Genomic DNA, 18,717 nt, shown 5'->3' with positions numbered 1-18,717 from the left:
TTCGAGCAGCAGCGTTCTCTGGACTCATGGACATGGGAGGAGATTTTAGACGGTAAGGGACCTTGGGCACAGGCTGGGGAATATCGCCGCACCAAGGAAGAACTGGAGGCAGCGAGAGCTGAGCAGCGACGCGACAGGCACGAGAGGCAGACCCCCCACCCAAAATAAATTTGGGGGGCACACGGGGAGTGTGGCAGAGTCAGGTTGGAGACCTGAGCCCACTCCTCGTGCTTACCGGAAGAAGCGCAGTACTGGTCAGGCACCGTGTTATGCAGTCAAGCGCACGGTGTCGCCAGTACGCGCTCATAGCCCGGTGGGCTATAGGCAAGCCCCCCGCAAGTGCCAAGCGAGAGTGGGCATCCAGCCAGGGCGTGTTGTGCCAGCCCAGCGTGTTTGGTCTCCGGTACGCCGTTTCAGCCCAGGGTATCCTGTGCCGGCTCTGCGTGCTGTGTCTCCGAGGCGCTGGGAGGGTGCAGTGCTTCCTATGCCTGCGTTCCGCCCGTGCTTGCGAATGTGGGAATTGAGCCTAAGGGAGAGGTGCGAGTGGTATGCACCAGATCTCCAGTGCTCACCCACAGCCCGGTTCAACCTGTGCCTGCACTCTGGATGGTACGGGCTAAAATGGTGATCCAGCCGGAAGGAGTGGTGCCAAGGCTGTGCACCAGGGCTCCAGTGCTCCCCCACAGCCCGGTCCATCAGGTGCCTCCTCCAAGCACCAGGCCTCCTGTAGGTCTCCCCAGCCTGGTGAGTCCAGTGGCAGCCCCACGCACCAGGCTGTCTCTCTGTCTCCTCCCTCCAGGTCCGCCCGTCTGTCCTGAGCTGCCAGAGCCGCCCGTCTGTCCTGAGCTGCCAGAGCCGCCCGTCTGTCCTGAGCTGCCAGAGCCGCCCGTCAGTCAGGAGTTGCCAGAGCCGCCCATCAGTCAGGAGGCTGCCAGAGCCGCCCGTCAGTCAGGAGGCTGCCAGAGCCGCCCGTCAGTCAGGAGCTGCCAGAGCCGCCCGTCAGTCAGGAGCTGCCAGAGCCGCCCTTCACTCCGGCGCTGCCGGAGTCTCCCATCTATTCGGGGCCCGCTGCAAGGGTCCCCAGTCCGAGGTCGGCGGCGAGGGTTGCCGCTCTAAAGGCGCCACTGAAGCGGGCAAAGAAGCAGCCAAAGACTAAGGTGGAGTGGGGTCCACGTCCCGCGCCAGAGCCGCCACCGCGGACAGACGCCCACCCAGACCCTCCCCTATAGGTTCAGGTTTTGCGGCCGGAGTTTTTCTATGTAGTATTTATGTGTTTGGCCTGGTATGGTTCTCAATCAGAGGCAGGTGTCGTTCGTTGTCTCTGATTGAGAATCATACTTAGGTAGCCTGTTTTCCCCATTTTGGTTGTGGGTGTTTAATTTTCTGTTTAGTGTTTTCTGCACCTATTTCGTTTTTTTCGTTTATTCACGTTGTTGTTTTGTATTTCAGTGTTCAGTTAATAAAATCATGAACACGTACCATGCTGTGCTTTGATCCACACCTTCTTCCATCTACGAAAACCGTTACACCACTGTTGATACAAAATGTTGCATCGTCATGTTCATGTGGCTGGAGACACTCTTCTTCTTAAAAGTCCAATATCTTGACAACTTGACTGCTGACATGCAAACTATGTTGGGACTGTATCAACAGTGGACAAAGGAAAAAATAAAGTTTTTGAGTGAAATTCCCCTTTAACGTCCAAAAGCAGAAGTCATGTGACAGGCTCTCTCTTTTCCCCTGAAAAACAGAATTTCCGGTTTTTGGCAACTCTGCAAAAGCTCATGCCCATCTCTACCTTCCCGCTGTACAGACTAAAGCCATACACAAACATGAAAAGGGGTCAAACCTCCTTTAAAAAATATATACATACAGAGTCATAGCTGTAGTATTGGCCTAATTTAAAATACATGTGTAATTACAGTATGTCTCATTTGACAGGTTTTCACCGTCATCTCCTAGGACTCAATCAACATATTCTTTTTTTCCTTGAGTCACGTTGTCCAGAACTGAACACAGGAAGAAAGAGTGATGCTTTCACATCAGTAAAAGTGTAGTAAAATTATAAATAGACAGAGTGCGTCTGGTCCAGTCTAGAAACACTCCTACTGTAAATAAATAAAATCACGTGATTAGCAGATGTTATTGCGGGTGTAGCAAAATGCTTGTCCTTCTAGCTCCGACAGTGCAGTAATATCTAACAAGTAATATCTAACAAAGTGCGCAACATACACTCAATACACACAAATCTAAGAGGGAATGAATTAAGACCATACACATATGGGCGAGCGATGTCAGAGCGGGACAGACTAAGATACAGTAGAATAGTATAGAATACAGTATATACATATTAGATGAGTAATGCCAGATATGTAAACATTATGAAAGTGACTATTGTTCCATTCCTTAATTCCTTAAAGTGATTTCTAGGCTATGCCTATAGGCATCAGCCTCGAATGTGCTAGTGATGGCTGTTTATCAGTCTGATGGCCTTGAGATAGAAGCTGTTTTTCAGTCTCTCGGTCCCAGCTTTGATGCACCTGTACTGACCTCGCCTTCTGGATGGTAACGGGATGAACAGGCAGTGGCTCGGGTGGTTGTTGTCCTTGATGATCTTATAGCTCTTCTCTTACAGTTAGTGGTGGTGAAGGGTCAGTAAGGACATGGAAACCTTGTATTTTATCGTAAACATTAACGTGGACTTAGAACATGCAACATGCAAGTTATATTGAAAGGAAATACAGTGCACTAATTTCTCGTGTCCACTAAGGACCTGGGTAAGCGTTGCATGGGAGAGAAGAGAAGTATGTAGCTCGCAACATTTAAAAAAAAAGTAGCTCTCATGGAGACCCCTGCCATACAGTTGAAAAATCTAGCCAAGCGGCCTCCCGGGTGGCGCAGTGGTTAAGGGCGCTGTACTGCAGCGCCAGCTGTGCCATCAGAGTCCCTGGGTTTGCGCCCAGGCTCTGTCGTAACCGGCCGCGACCGGGAGGTCCGTGGGGCGACGCACAATTGGCCTAGCGTCGTCCGGGTTAGGGAGGGATTGGTCGGTAGGGATCTCCTTGTCTCATCGCGCACCAGCGACTCCTGTGGCGGGCCGGGCGCAGTGCGCGCTAGCCAAGGTTGCCGGGGGCACGTGTAGCCTCCGACACATTGGTGCGGCTGGCTTCCGGGTTGGATGCGCGCTGTGTTAAGAAGCAGTACGGCTGGTTGGGTTGTGTATCGGAGCATGACATTCAGCCTTCGTCTCTCCCGAGCCCGTACGGGAGTTGTAGCAATGAGACAAGATAGTAGCTACTACAACAATTGGATACCATGAAATTGGGGAGAATTTTTTTTTTTTTTTTAATAAAAAAAATCTAGCCAATACAATTTCATTTGAATAACATTGTTTGTGAACTTCAGAGCTGTAATGCTTTGACACTTTAGCGTTGGTCGATGTCCATGCTATCGCAAAAATCAAATTAGCATAATAATTTTAAAAAGCCCCTTAAATCTGTCAGTTTAAGCTAGAGATATGTTTTTTAGCATTGGATATGTCTCAGTCCACCGCATCCGGCCTATGTCGCACTTCTGCATCTGCAGCGAAAGGTGACAGAGCTAGAGTGGTGTTTGTCAGACCATGACGCATCCTGAAAATCTATCTTTTCACAAAATTGTCTGTAGCGCCCGAACGGTTTGTCCTATGGTTTGACTCTCACAAACACGGTGGTTATTATGGATGTATCCAAATAAATGTCACTAGAAAACAGCTTAAACAGATGAAAGTGTGTCTACTTTGCTGTCATTCGAACGACTGGGTCAATGTCTCTAGCAACCGAATGACCAGCCGGCTTGGGTATCAACCCTAGATTTGTGTCGGGACTATATATTGTGGAAGGATGAAATACTATGAAAAAAATTCATCAAAATAATATGTTGGTAACCCGTTGTATAAAAGTGATAATGCCCTCGAAATCGGTGTTTGGAGAATATAGTGGCACGGTTCGCCAGCACTCGACTTCGAACTCCCGTGTCAATGTATTCTCCAAACACCAGCTTCTCGGGCATTATCACTTAAATGGAATGCAATGAGTTTGATAGCCATTGGACAAGAATTACATGATTATACATGAGTTAGATGTTTTACCGGACGTGATGGTATACTAGATAGTATACAACATGGTTTAAACCTCAATTGGATTATATTATTCCTAGTTTCATCTCTGTGACAAGTGATAGAATAGAGGGTGCGGGTGTTGGGTGTGCTATATTTATCAAAGAAGGTGTAGTACAGTGCGTTCGGAAAGTATTTAGACCCCTTTACCTTTTCCACATTTTGTTACGTTTCAGCCTTATTCTAAAAAATGATGACAGAATGACAAAGAAAATTCCGTTTTATTTGTTAAATTTTTGCTAATTTATGAAAAACACCCTGAAATATTACATTGTATTACAGTATTCAGACCCTTTACTCAAAACTGATTACAGCATCTAGTCTTCTTGGGTATGACTCTACAAGCTTGGCACACCTGTATTTGGGGAGTTTCTTCCATTCTTCTCTGCAGATCCTCTCAAGCTCTGTCAGGTTCGATCGGGTTCGGGCTCTCGTTGGGCCACTCAAGGACATTCAGAGACTTGTCCCGAAGCCACTCCTGCATTGTCTCGGCTGCGTGCTAAGGATCACTGTCCTGTTGGAAGGTCTGAGGTCCTGAGCACTCTGGAGCAGGTTTTCATCATGGATCTCTCTATACTGTGATCCGTTCATCTTTCCCTCAATCTTGACTAGTCTTCTAGTCCCTGCCGCTGAAAAACATACCCACAGCATGATGCTGACACCACCATGCTTCACTGTAGGGATGGTGCCAGGATTCCTCTAGACATGACGCTTGCCATTCAGGCCAAAGAGTTCAATCTTGGTTTCATCAGACCAGAGAATCTTGTTACTCATGATCTGAGAGTCCTTTAGGTGCCTTTTGGCAAACTCCAAGTGGGCTGTCATGTGCTATTTATTGAGGAGTGGCTTCCTTCTGGCCACTCTACAATAAAGGCCTGATTGGTGGAGTGCTCCAGAGATGTTTGTCCTTCTGGAAAGATCTCCCATCTCCACAGAGGAACGCTGGAGCCCTGTCAGAGTGACCATCGGTTTCTAGGTCACCTCCCTGACCAAGGCCTTTCTCCACCGATTGCTCAGCTCTAGGAAGAGTCTTGGTGGTTCCAAACTTCTTCCATTTAAGAATGATGGAGGCCACTGTGTTCTTGGGGACCTTCGATGCAGCAGACATTTTTTGCTACGCCTCCCCAGATCTGTGCCTCGACACAATGCTGTCTCGGGGCTCTTCGGACATTTCCTTCGACCTCATGGCTTGGTTTTTTCTCTGACATGCCCTGTCAACTGTGGGACCTTATATAGACAGGTATGTGCCTTTCCAAATCCTGCCTGATCAATTGAATTTACCACACGTGGACTCCAATCGAGTTGTAGAAACATCTCATGGATGATCAATGGAAACAGAATGCACTTGAGCTCAATTTCGAGTCTCATAGCAAATGGTCTGAATACTTATGTAAATAAGGTATTTCTGTTGTTTTTTTCCATACATTTTCAAAAATATCAACCTGTTTTTGCTTTGTCATTCTGGGTTATTCTGTGTAGATTGCTGAGATTTGTTGTTCATTTAATCTGTTTTAGAATAAGGCTGTAACGTAATACAATTTGGAAAAAGTGAAGGGGTCTGAATACTTTCCAAGCCAGGACTTGAACATGATCGAACATCTCTGGAGAGACATGAAAATAGCTGTGCAGTGACGCTCCCCATCCAACCTGACAGAGAGGATCTGCAGAGATGAATGAGAGAAACTCCCCACACAGAGGTGTAGCAAGCTTTTCTATTTATTTAACCTTTATTTAACTAGGCAAATCAGTTAATTAAGAACAAATTCTTATTTACAATGACAGCCTACCCCGGCAAAACCCGGACGATGCTGGGCCAATTGTGCGCCGCCCTATGGGACTCCCAATCCCAGCCGGATGTGTTGCAACCTCTTGCACTGGGAGCCCAAGCTTGTAGCGTCATACCCAAGAAGACTCTAATCGCTGCCAAAGGTGCTTCAACAAAGTACTGAGTAAAGGGTCTGAATACTAAATGTAAAAGTGATATTTTTGTTTTAAAAAATTGTTTTGATGCTAAAATGTCCAAAAACCTGTTTTTGCTTCGTCATTATGGGGCATTGTCTGTACATTGATGAGGGAGGGAAACAATTTAATCAATTTTAGAATAAGGCTGTAACGTAGCAAAATATGAAAAAAGCCAAGTGGTCTGAGTACTTTCCGAATGCATCGTATGTGTGTGTTGAACTGAGCATCCCTGAATAACATTTCAGTCAAAATGATACCCTAGTCATGGTTTTTCTACATCTGCCTCATGTTAAACATACCGTAACTGTAGTGTTGGCCTAATTTAAAACACATTGTGTACAGCATGCCTCATTTGACGTGTTTTAACCTTCATCTCTTGGTATTTATTCAACATAACACGTGTATCACTTTTTCCAGGGCTGAACACAGGGAGAAAGTCATTTGATACCACATCAGTAAACGTGTAGAGATGTGACTGTGTCTCAACATGATAAAAAGACCAGAGTCTGTCTGTCACCGTCTAGAAACACTCCTACTATGGAAAGATATTCTGCCACAGCTACTTGTTTTGGAGGGTTAGTTTAGTTAAAGGAATGACAGAATGTTCTCTCAGCATTTTCTCTGGCCACACCGATATACCATGACATCGTTTCTGTAAAATGACCCCCCCCCCACCTTCACTTCCCAGTAGTGCTGTCCAGAGTCAAAGCGCTCTTTACCCAACACATGGGGATGCCTGTTTGAGTAATCTTTATCTTCCCCTGTGCTGTACTGAGCCTTTTTTTCCCCCTTTTTCACTTACTCTAAAAGCAAGGGAAGGAGTCTGGACATCCATGGTGACGTTCTCTGAGGGAATATGGTTTCATGAACTCAGACACAATGTTCACATGGGATAGTCTCGCAATTTAGGCTAATACAATAATAATGATCATCTAATAAACATCTGGTAAAAAAAAATCCTACCTTTGAATCCTTTCACCTGGAGCCAGTCTGTCACGTTCTGACCTCTATTTCCTTTGTTTTTGTATTTATTTAGTATGGTCAGGGCGTGAGTTGGGTGGGCAGTCTGTTTGTTTTTCTATGTTTTGGGGCAGTTCTATGTTTTGGCCTAGTATGGTTCTCAATCAGAGGCAGGTGTCATTAGTTGTCTCTGATTGAGAATCATACTTAGGTAGCCTGGGTTTCACTGTGTGTTTGTGGGTGATTGTTCCTGTCTTTGTGTAGTGTTCACCAGATAGGCTGTATTAGGTTTTGAGTTCTCACGTTTCTTGTTTTTTCGTTAGTTTGTTCATGTATAGTGTCGTAAATAAATACAATGAACAACCACCACGCTGCGCTTTGGTCCGCCTCTACTTCACAAGAAGAGAATCGTTACAGAATCACCCACCACAACAGGACCAAGCGGTGTGGTAATGGGCAACGGAAAAAGCAGCAGCAGGAGCAGCGCGAGGAGGTATGGACATGGGAGGACGAATTAGACGGTAAAGGACCTTGGGCTCAGCCAGGAGAATATCGCCGCCCCAAGGAAGAACGGGAGGCGGCGAAAGCGGAGAGGCGCTGGTATGAGGAGGCAGCGCGGCGTCGTGGATGGAAGCCCGGGAGTCAGCCCCAAAAATTTCTTGGGGGGGGGCTAACAGGGAGTATGGCTACGCCAGGTAGGAGACCTGAGCCAACTTCCTGTGGTTACCGGGAGGCTAGAGAGACCGGGCAGGCACCGTGTTATGCTGTGGAGCGCACGGTGTCCCCAGTGCGGGTGCACAGCCCGGTGCGGTACATTCCAGCTCCGCGTATCGGCCGGGCTAGAGTGGGCATCGAGCCAAGTGCCATGAAGCCGGCTCTACGCATCTGGTCTCCAGTGCGTCTCCTTGGGCCGGCTTACATGGCACCAGCCTTGCGCACGGTGTCCCCGGTTCGCCTGCATAGCCCAGTGCGGGCTATTCCACCTCGCCGCACTGGCAGGGCGACCGGGACCATTCAACCGGGTAAGGTTGGGCAGGCTTGGTGCTCAAGAGCTCCAGTGCGCCTGCACGGCCCGGTCTATCCGTCACCACCTCCACACCCCAGCCCTCCGGTGGCAGCTTCCCGTACCAGGCTGTCTCTCCGGCCCATCCGTCCAGAGCCTTCCTCCTCTCCAGCGCTGCCGGAGTCTCCCGCCTGTCCGGCGCCTCTGCCGGGGTCTCCCGTCTGTCCGGCGCCTCTGCCGGGGCCTCCCGCCTGTCCGGCGCCTCTGCCGGAGCCTCCCGCCTGTCCGGCGCCATCGGAGCTTCCCATCTGCCCAGCGCCATCTGAGCTTCCCGTCTGCCCAGCGCCAGCGCCGCCCGTCTGCCCAGCGCCGCCAGTGCCGCCCGTCTGCCCAACGCCGCCAGCGCCGCCCGTCTGCCCAGCGCAGCCAGCGCCGCCCGTCTGCCCAGCGCCGCCAGTGCCGCCCGTCTGCCCAGCGCCGCCAGTGCCGCCCGTCTGCCCGGCGCCGCCAGTGCTGCCCGTCTGCCCGGCCAGTGCCGCCCGTCTGCCCGGCGCCGCCAGTGCCGCCCGTCTGCCCGGCGCCGCCAGTGCCGCCCGTCTGCCAGGGGCCGCCAGTGCCGCCCGTCAGCCAGGGGCCGCCAGTGCCGCCCGTCAGCCAGGGGCCGCCAGTGCCGCCAGTCAGCCAGGGGCCGCCAGTCAGCCAGGGGCCGCCAGTGCCGCCAGTCAGCCAGGGGCCGCCAGTGCCGCCCGTCAGCCAGGGGCCGCCAGTGCCGCCAGTCAGCCAGGGGCCGCCAGAGCCGCCAGTCAGCCAGGGGCCGCTAGAGCCCCTCCGCCCGGAGCAGCTGCCCCTCTGTCCCGAGCAGCTGCCCCTCTGTCCCGAGCTGCTGCCGCCCTTCTGTCCCGAGCTGCTGCCGCCCCTCGGTCCCGAGCAGCTGCCGCCCCTCTGTCCCGAGCTGCTGCCGCCCCTCTGTCCCGAGCAGCTGTCCCTCTGTCCCGAGAAGCTGCCCCTCTGTCCCAAGCAGCCCCTCTGTCCAGTGGGGTCATTGAGAGGGGTGGGCATGGTGAGTAAGCCACGGAGGCGGACAATAAGGCGGACTGAGACAATGGCGAAGTGGGGTCCGCGTCCCGCGCCAGAGCCGCCACCGCGGACAGACGCCCACCCAGACCCTCCCCTATAGGTCAAGGTTTTGCGGCCGGAGTCCGCACCTTTGGGGGGGGGGTACTGTCACGTTCTGACCTCTATTTCCTTTGTTTTTGTATTTATTTAGTATGGTCAGGGCGTGAGTTGGGTGGGCAGTCTGTTTGTTTTTCTATGTTTTGGGGCAGTTCTATGTTTTGGCCTAGTATGGTTCTCAATCAGAGGCAGGTGTCATTAGTTGTCTCTGATTGAGAATCATACTTAGGTAGCCTGGGTTTCACTGTGTGTTTGTGGGTGATTGTTCCTGTCTTTGTGTAGTGTTCACCAGATAGGCTGTATTAGGTTTTGAGTTCTCACGTTTCTTGTTTTTTCGTTAGTTTGTTCATGTATAGTGTCGTAAATAAATACAATGAACAACCACCACGCTGCGCTTTGGTCCGCCTCTACTTCACAAGAAGAGAATCGTTACACAGTCTGCATAAAAGCAAATACGAAGTCAATGGAAAACACTGAGATGATACAATTTAGATTCACATTGTTAGGAACATTAGATTCAAGTAAACTTTACTTAACTTTCGACTATTCACTTTTTCAACAGGTTGTTTCTCATCGACGTGTCCTGCCTCTACAAGCACAAATACCATGAACACACTTAGGTAATTCTACTGAAACGTATAAGAATATTAGTGACTCAAGGCAGACTTTTGGATATGAAGCGTGGTTATCAAACATAGGAATGTTATACATCCTAATCATGGCCATTCATTGATTACCTTCAAATTAGGTGCCTTGTATCTGTTGAATGGAGAAGGTGGAAGGCAGTATAAAACGGTGATATTTACTTGCGATGTGTGTGTATTTGCACAAACATTTGACTTAGTCACATGAACGGTATCTGTTATATCAACCAAATGCAATGGATTAAGAATGACAACGTCACCTGGACTCTGCTCAAGCTCAACTTCTGCTGAAATGCAGAGAAAACCCACACATCCTATTTGATGACACAACATATCTGATACCTCATTAGATACACATCATATTTCTATTTATTGAATGTCACGCAGATCACATAACAATGTACATTACCTGGGCTGCCTTTTTTTGTGATGACAGCCATGCCAGAGACTCTAAAATAAACATAATGACCGTTGAATATGCTTGATAAATATTGCTAGTAACAATTTACAGTATATACTTCTTTGTTTGCCCAGCATGATGAACACAGATGCGAGAGCAGAGAGGAGGAGCAGAGACAGGACCAAATATGCAATAAATGCTTCTCTCCAGGCTTCTGCACACAGGAAAATCAAATGCACAAGCGCTCATAAGGCGGAAAGATAGACACATCTTCAGTATATTCATAGTCCTCTTACAGCAGATCATTTCTGGGATGGGAAGTAAGTGGGATCTGAATGTGTGAATGCTGTTTGTAGGACACTCATTCACCAGGCTGGCATATCTGTGGCAGGATTCTGCTCTCTCTCTCCTCCTCAGACAGGGAGATTGGCTCTCAGATTGGCTCTCCTGTACAATCGGAGTCTGAGGGAGAATACAGCTGGAGCAATAGTAGTTTGATTCTGAACTAGATCCCCACCAAAAGCACAGTATCTCTCCCTAAATAAGTTTACATCACGTGTTATGTTTGTTTACAGGTTCATTGATTGCAGAAACATAGTCCTCTGCTCCTTACCAATCAGTGTGAGGGACACACTGGCCTTTTCATACCACTGTTTGCTGCTGACACGGCACACATACTCCCCCCTGTCTTCCAGTGTGACCCTATCCAGTGTCAGGGACACGTTCCCTCTCTCCAGCCCCCCAGTTAGAGACACCCTGCTCCTGTAACAGGGGTCCATAGATGCCTGGATGCTGTGGCCCTTGTATAACAAGGCAGGTCGGTTGAAGTTACCAGGCCGGTACCAGCGCACCTCCAACGGCTCTGCACCGAAGAGAGGTGAGAGTTCACAAGGTAGGGAGAGGGAGGTCGTTTATCCGGGTCAAGATCGGACCATGAGGGACCACCAAAGTGAAGACCTCTGGAGTAATGGGTAACAGAAAGAAGAATGTACAGTGAAGAATGATCATATTCTTTGCCCTGTTTATGTACTCAGTGTTGTTACATTGGACAAGAAAGAGTAGTTATTACTCAAAAATGCTTTGTAAACATTCTTACCAGGGTTTTGAGGTGGGATAGGATCAGTGACAACTGACAGTATCAGCACCGTCATAAATACCACTGTGTTGAAAAGACAGGACAACACTGTTACATTACCCAGCTACATGTACAAATCAATCAAACGATCATGTGAACACAGTTTCATGTGTGTTGGGAAAATATCTCTAAAAAAAACAGGGCATTTACATTATGCACTTTGGAATTTCAGACAAAGGGACAGTGTGTCTGACAGTGTTATGTATTTATTGCCATTCACATGCCAACTTCAACCCACATAAAAGGCAATGAAATGACTACCGGACAATGTTGCAACGATCATGTGACTTTCACTGATCACAGTAGAGATTGAAACGGACTAAAAGTCTTGAACAAAACCTAAAATGCTGTACAAACGTAATCCTTATTTTGTTAAATTGGTTAACAAACTACTAATTTAAACACCATCTCTACGCACATGATCTTTGATCAGAAACTAACCTGGAACTGGGAAACAATCAAAACAATCATAATGACAAGATTGAAACAAGGAAAGAGGGGAGTAGGACACCATTCTTTCATGATACTGTAACGGTTCTCGTCCTCCTCTTCTGAGGAGGAGTAAGAAGGACCGGACCAATATGCAGCATGGTAAGTGTCCGTCATAATTTATTGACTGAACGCACAAAAATAAAATAACAAAGTGAAATGGAAGAAACGAAACAGTTCTGCAAGGTGACATACACTAAACAGAAAATAACCACCCACAAACAAGAGTGGGAAAACAGGCTACCTAAGTATGGTTCTCAATCAGAGGCAGGTGTCGTTCATTGTCTCGGATTGAGAATCATACTTAGGTAGCCTGTTTTCCCCATTTTGGTTGTGGGTGTTTAATTTACTGTTTAGTGTCTGTTCGCCTGGTAGAATTGTTTCATTTTCTCTTCGTTATTATTTTGTGTAGTGTTCAGTTTGTTCAATTAAAACATGACGAACACTTTACCACGCTGCATTTTGGTCCTCCTCTCCTTCCACCAACGAGAAGCGTTACAGATACGTGAACTCTCAATTCTAGAGAACCATCATATTACTATATATTTTATATAGGAAGGCTGCAACTCATACAGTGTAATGGGTTCCTCTCCCTTGATTTCCTGTTATTGCAAAACCAAAACGCCTGGGATTTTCTGGTAATCCTGTAGATTCAAGACAATCCAAATATCACAATGTATTTGAATGATACTTTGAGTTCCACTTCGTAAATGATAGAATAGACACGTAGGTTTTGCCTCTACAGCCTGTCAACTTGCATGACATCATCTGTGCGTTCACTTTCACCACCAAGGATAACTGATTTACAAGTTAGCTGCCTACAGTTTCTACTAAGCATGAAGGGGACCCATTGTGGAGACCCATTGCCTTGACTGACCCTGCTTATTTGATACCATCCATACAGTGTATAACAAACAGTACAACGTTTGTTTTATGAATAAATCATACATCAAATTACCAGCTCTATGACTTGATCAAAACCCCAGCGGTAATAAGGAGACAATCCAGAAAAATATGCATTTGTAAAAAAAAAAGAAAAAAAGACAGACACAAGGTGAGGAGAGAAAAAAGGAAAGTGAGAATCCCATTCTTTAAAGAGGGCAGAGTTGTTAATCATAGAGTGAAGTTTGTATGTACCTGAGTGCATGGTCCCTCTCCTTCACTTTTCCAGCTGTCGTGACATCAAAACCTTCTGTAGGTAATTGGAATGCTGTGGCAAAACGTATGACCACGGTGTATTAAAGCCCAAAATTATAATAGAAAAGTCCCTGAGCTGGCTGACAAAAAAAGGTTTCTCACGTCTCTGCCTGCTGTAGGTACTGCAAGTTGGTTCTAACCTTACAAGTAACAACAAAGAATGTAATCAGGCCTGTTAGGAAATGCCTTTGTCACACCATCTGGATAAGGGCATTTCTGTGCTGCTCCAGAAATACTCTTAATGGGGAGATGGGAAACTCCTTTTAATTTGTACTATTAAATTCCTCTTTCATTTACAAATTCATCATTAGGCACACCTGGAGTCCATTACCTCACTCATTACCTCTCCTTTATCTGGTACTCCCTTGGGTGTTTTCCCCAGGCAGTATTGTTTCTGTTGTCTAGACTCTACTCCTACGTTGCATTGGTACATGTTATATTAAACTTACCACCTGCTTCAAGACTCCCAGCGTCTACGTTACATTAAATTGTTTGAATTAACAATTGAGGTGTTATGTTATCTAACTCAACGCTTAACTAAATCAAATGTATTTATACATCCCTTTTTACATCAGCAGGTGTCACAAAGTGCTTACAGAAACAAAGCCTAAAACCCCAAACAGCAAGCAATGCAGATGCAGAAGCACAGTGGCTAGTAAAAACTCCCTAGAAAGGCAGAAACCTAGAGAGGAACCAGGCTCTGAGTGGCCAGTCGTCTTCTGGCTGTGCTGGGTGGAGATTATAAGAGTACATGGCCAATAAGGCCAGATTGTTCTTCAACACATTAAAACGCTCATAGTTGACCAGCAGGGTCAACAGTGGTTGTAGAGGATGCAACAGGTCAGGAGTAAATGTCAGTTGGCTTTCATAGCTGAGCATTCAGAGGTTGAGACAAAAGGTGTGGTAGAGAGAAAGTCGAAAACAGCAGGTCGAGGGACAAGGTAGCACGTCAGGGTTCCATAGCCGCAGGCAGAACAGTTGAAATAGAGCAGCAACACGACCAGGTGGACTCTGGACAGCCAGGAGTCATCAGGCCAGGAAGTCCTGAGGCATTGTCCTAAGGCTCAGGTCCTCCAAGAGGGAGAGAGGGAGAGAGAGAGAATTAGAGGGAGCATACTTAAATTCATACAGGACATCATATAAGACAGGAGAATTACACCAGAAATAACAGACTGACCCTAGCCCCCCGGCATATAGACTATTGCAATAGACTATTGCACTATTGCTGAGCTAAGGGGGGTTCAGGGGACACTGTGGCCATGTCCTACGATACCCCCGTACAGGGCCAACCAGGCAGGGTATAACTCCACCCACTTTGCCAAAGGACAGTCCCCACACAACTAGAGGGATATCAACAGACCACCAACTTACTACCCTGAGACAAGGCTGAGTATAACCCGTGAAGATCTCCTCCACCGCAAGAGCCCGAGGGGGTGCTCCGGTGCCTTGCCATTCACCTTCGCACCCTTGGGCCAGACTACACTCAATCATAGGACCTACTGAAGAGATGAGTCTTCGGTATACTCAAAGGTCGAGGCCGAATCTGAGTCTCTCACATGGATAGAAAGATCATTCCATAAAAAATGAGCTTTCTAGGAGAAAGCCCTGCCTCCAGCTGATTGCTTAGAGATTTTAGGGACAATAAGGAGGCCTGCATCTTGTGATCGTAGTGTACATGTAGGTATGTATGGCAGGACCAAATCGAAGAGAAATAGGTAGGAGCAAATCCATGTAATGCTTGTACAATGCAAGGTCCCACAGTTCACAGTGCATGTGAGTAAAAAACAAACGAAGAGGTCAAAGGAATAGTACATAGAGCTCCGAGACAGGATTGTGTTGAGGTCTGAGGAAGGGTACCAAAACAACCGCAACATTGAAGGTCCACAAGAACACAGTGGTGTCACGACTTCCGCCGAAGTCGTCTCCTCTCCTTGTTGGGCGTCGTTCGGCAGTTTTTAGCCATCGCCAATCCCTTTTTTCATTGTTCCATTTGTTTTGTCTTTTTCCCTGCACACCTGGTTTACATTCCCTAATCACACTGCATGTATTTCCTCTGTTCCCCCCCATGTCTTTGTGTGAAATTATTTTTGTCGTGTTATGCGCCAGGCTGGGTTTCCCCCTGTATTTCCGTGGTATTTCATGAAGGATGTTAAAATTGTTAAACATCTGCTTATTTTTTTTGACTATTTCACGCCTTGCACTTTTTACCTTTGACTGGAGGTTTTGACGCAGTGGCGTCTGTCTGTTTTATTGCCTCTGCCTAAATAAAGTGTGCACCTGTTCACAACTCTCTGCTCTCCTGCACCTGACTCACCTGACTCAGCACTCAACCAATTAAGCCTTTCTGGTAGAGTGGCCAGACAAATCAAAATGTATTAGTCAAATGCTCAAAATACCATAGTGAAATGATTACTTATGAACCCCTAACCAACAGTGCAGTTTCAAAAAATGTATGAATAAGATTAAGAGATAAATGTAACAAGTAATTAAAGAGCAGCAGTAAAAAAATAACACAAAAAATAGGGGGTTGCCGGTAAGAGTCAATGTGTGGGGGCACCGGTTAGTTGAGGTAGTATGTACATGCAGGTAGAGTTATTAACGTGATGACAGCAGATGACCTTGGTCTAGGTCCAAGAGGCTTCTAAACAGCTTCTACCCCCAAGCCATAAGACTACTGAACATCTAGTCAAATGGCTACCCAGACTATTTGCATTGACCCCCCCCCCCCCCCCCCCTGGGCATCTGCTTCATCTGACCACTTTTTTTATTGATCTTTTCACTGGTGCTTCCTGCTTTAATTTTTGCTTGTAAGCAGGAGGATGGAATTATGGTCAGATTTGCCAAACGGAGCATGATGGAGAGCTTTGTATGCATCTCTGTGTGTGGAATATAGGTGTTACAGAGTTATTTTCCATCTGGTTGCACATTTAACATGCTGATACAAATTTGGTAAAACTGATTTAAGTTTCCCTGCATTAATGTCCCCGTCTACTAGGAGCGCCGCCTCTGGGTGACCGTTTTCTTGTTTGCTTATGGCAGAATACAGCTCATTCAATGCTATCTTAGTGCCAACCTCTGGCTGAGGTGGTATGTAAACAGCTACGAAGAATACAGATGAGAACTCTCTTGGTAGGTAGTGTGGTCTACAGCTTATCATGAGATACTCTACCTCAGGCGAGCAATAGCTTGAGACTTCCTTAGATATAGTGCACCAGCTGTTATTTACAAAAATATATAGTCTGCCGCCCCTTGTCTTACCAGACGCTGCTGTTCTATGCTGCCGGTACATCGTGAAACCAGCCAGCTGTATGTTGATATTGTCGTCGTTCAGCCACAACTCCGTGAATCATAAGATGTTACCGTTTTTAATGTCCCATTGGTAGTTTAATCTTCCCCATAACTCGTCAATTTTATTGTCCAAATATTGCATGTTTGCTAGCAGAATTGAGGGAAATATTCAATCGCCTCGTACTTCTCAGAAGGCATCCCGCTCTCCAGCCTCTCTTTCTCCGCCTCCTCTTCACGCAAATCAGGGGGGGGTCAGGGCCTGTTCCAGAGGGAGCCCTATATCCTCCACATCGGGCTCATCTGTCACGAGATACTAGGAGTGGTGGGTGGAATCAGGCGCAGAGAGCAGGGTTCAGTAGAGTGTCAATTTATTCTCCGGCGCACAAAACGGTCACACCAACACACAGGGCGCATACAATCAACCAGCCCAAAACACAGGACCAAAATAGTCTGGAGAATACATACATGAAAAAACCACCAGACAACAGAGTAACAAAAACAATCCCGCACAAAACAAGGGCGGGACAACCTACTATATATAAGGACGCTAATTAAACTAAAATACGCACAGGTGAAACTAATAAGACAAAACCAACAGACAAACGAAAAAGGGATCGGTAGCGGCTAGTAGGACGGTGACGGCGGTGACGGCGGAAGTCGTGACATCATCAGAGTCGTGAAAGAAGAAAAAGGATTATGCTAGTCCGTACTGAGTAATCACAGTCCTGATGTCTAGAAGTTATTTTCGGTCATAAGAGAGTGTAGCGGAAACATTATGTACAAAATGAGTAAAAAAATAATAACAAACAATGCAGATAAACGAACAAAAAAACACAATCGATTGGGGGCACGTAAAATGTTTGCCTTCTGCGCCGGCGCCTTCTTACCAGAAGCCACTCCTCAATTAAAGGCACATGACAGCCCACTTGGAGTTTGCCAAAAGGCACGTAAACGACTCTCAGACCATGAGAAACAACATTCTCTGGTCTGATGAAACCAAGATTGAACTCTAAATGTCAAGAGTCACGTCGGGAGGAAAAGCATGGTGGTGGCAGCAGGGTGCTCAGGACCTCAGACTGGAGCGAAGGTTCACCTTCCAACAGGACAACAACCCTAAGCACACAGACAATGCAGGAGTGGCTTCGGGACACGTCTCTGAATGTCCTTGAGTGGCACAGCCAGAGCTCAGACTTGAAACCGATTGAATATCTCTGGAGAGACCTAAAAATAGCTGTGCAGTGACGATCCTAATACAATCTGACAGAGCTTGCCAGGATCTGCAGAGAAGAATGGGAGAAACTTCCCAAATGCAGGCATGCAAAGCTTGTAGCGTCATACCCAAGAAGACTCAAGGCTGTAATCGCTGCCAAAGGTGCTTCAACAAAGTACTGAGTAAAGGGTCTGAACACTGAATACTTTTGTAAATGTGATATTTCCGTTTTTTACCTGATTTTAGTTTGTCAATATTGGGTATTGTGTATGGAATTACGACCAATGTTCCCTCTATGCTGTGCGAAGAACAAATATCAGCACGCGCAGAGAAGCACAAGATTGAGCTTCACTCAACTTTCTAGTTTTCACTTTCAATGTAACACACCGAAACAAAAAAAACTATGAAAGAGATTTTCTTGTAGGCCGAGTGCATTGACTAGGATTTTCTATTAACCTCTACGGGATTGGTGTCCCTAAACCGGGATGGTTGTTGCTAACGTGCACTAATGTGATTAGAATGATGTAAGTTACAGCCAACTTTCCAGGACATATATATGCCCATTATATGGGCAAAAAGCTTAAATTCTTGTTAATCTAACTCGTGTCAAATTTACAATAGCTATTACAGTGATACAAATACCATGCTATTGTTTGAAGAGAGTGCACAACAACAAAACACTTTTCACTGCAACTGGTTTGATACATTCACCTCTGAAGGTAAATAATGTACTAACATTCAGTAATCTTGCTCTGATTTGTCATCCTGAGGGACGCTGAGATAAAATGTAGCATAGTTTTGTTTGATAAAATCTATTTTTATATTCAAATGTAGGAACTGGGTTCTACAGTTTGAACCCCTGCTGTCTCCCTCTCCTGTAAACTCCCTCTCTTAGGTTTTTATCACCAACATCAATCAATTGTCAGCTTCAAGCTATCTCAAGTAAAACCCATGTCCTCAACACCCAGAAGAGCGACAGGGTACTAGAGTGGAGACCATAAAACACAGCATTAGACAGATATCTTACTGTTTGTTAAGTAAATAATTGTTATATATCAACAAATAAGGTGAATACATCATTTTTCTATCACAATTGTAAG

General features: G+C 46.6%; 1 pseudogene; it reads right to left on the bottom strand.

The window, feature by feature from the left end:
* Positions 1-1,152: 1,152 nt before the first annotated feature.
* Positions 1,153-11,449, bottom strand: LOC139419282 (E3 ubiquitin-protein ligase TRIM11-like; annotated as a pseudogene).
* Positions 11,450-18,717: the final 7,268 nt, after the last annotated feature.

Source organism: Oncorhynchus clarkii, chromosome 10, assembly GCF_045791955.1.
Source record: "Oncorhynchus clarkii lewisi isolate Uvic-CL-2024 chromosome 10, UVic_Ocla_1.0, whole genome shotgun sequence".
NCBI lineage: Eukaryota > Metazoa > Chordata > Actinopteri > Salmoniformes > Salmonidae > Oncorhynchus > Oncorhynchus clarkii.
Note: the sequence above shows the minus strand (reverse complement) of the source record. Positions and strands in the feature narration are given on the sequence as shown.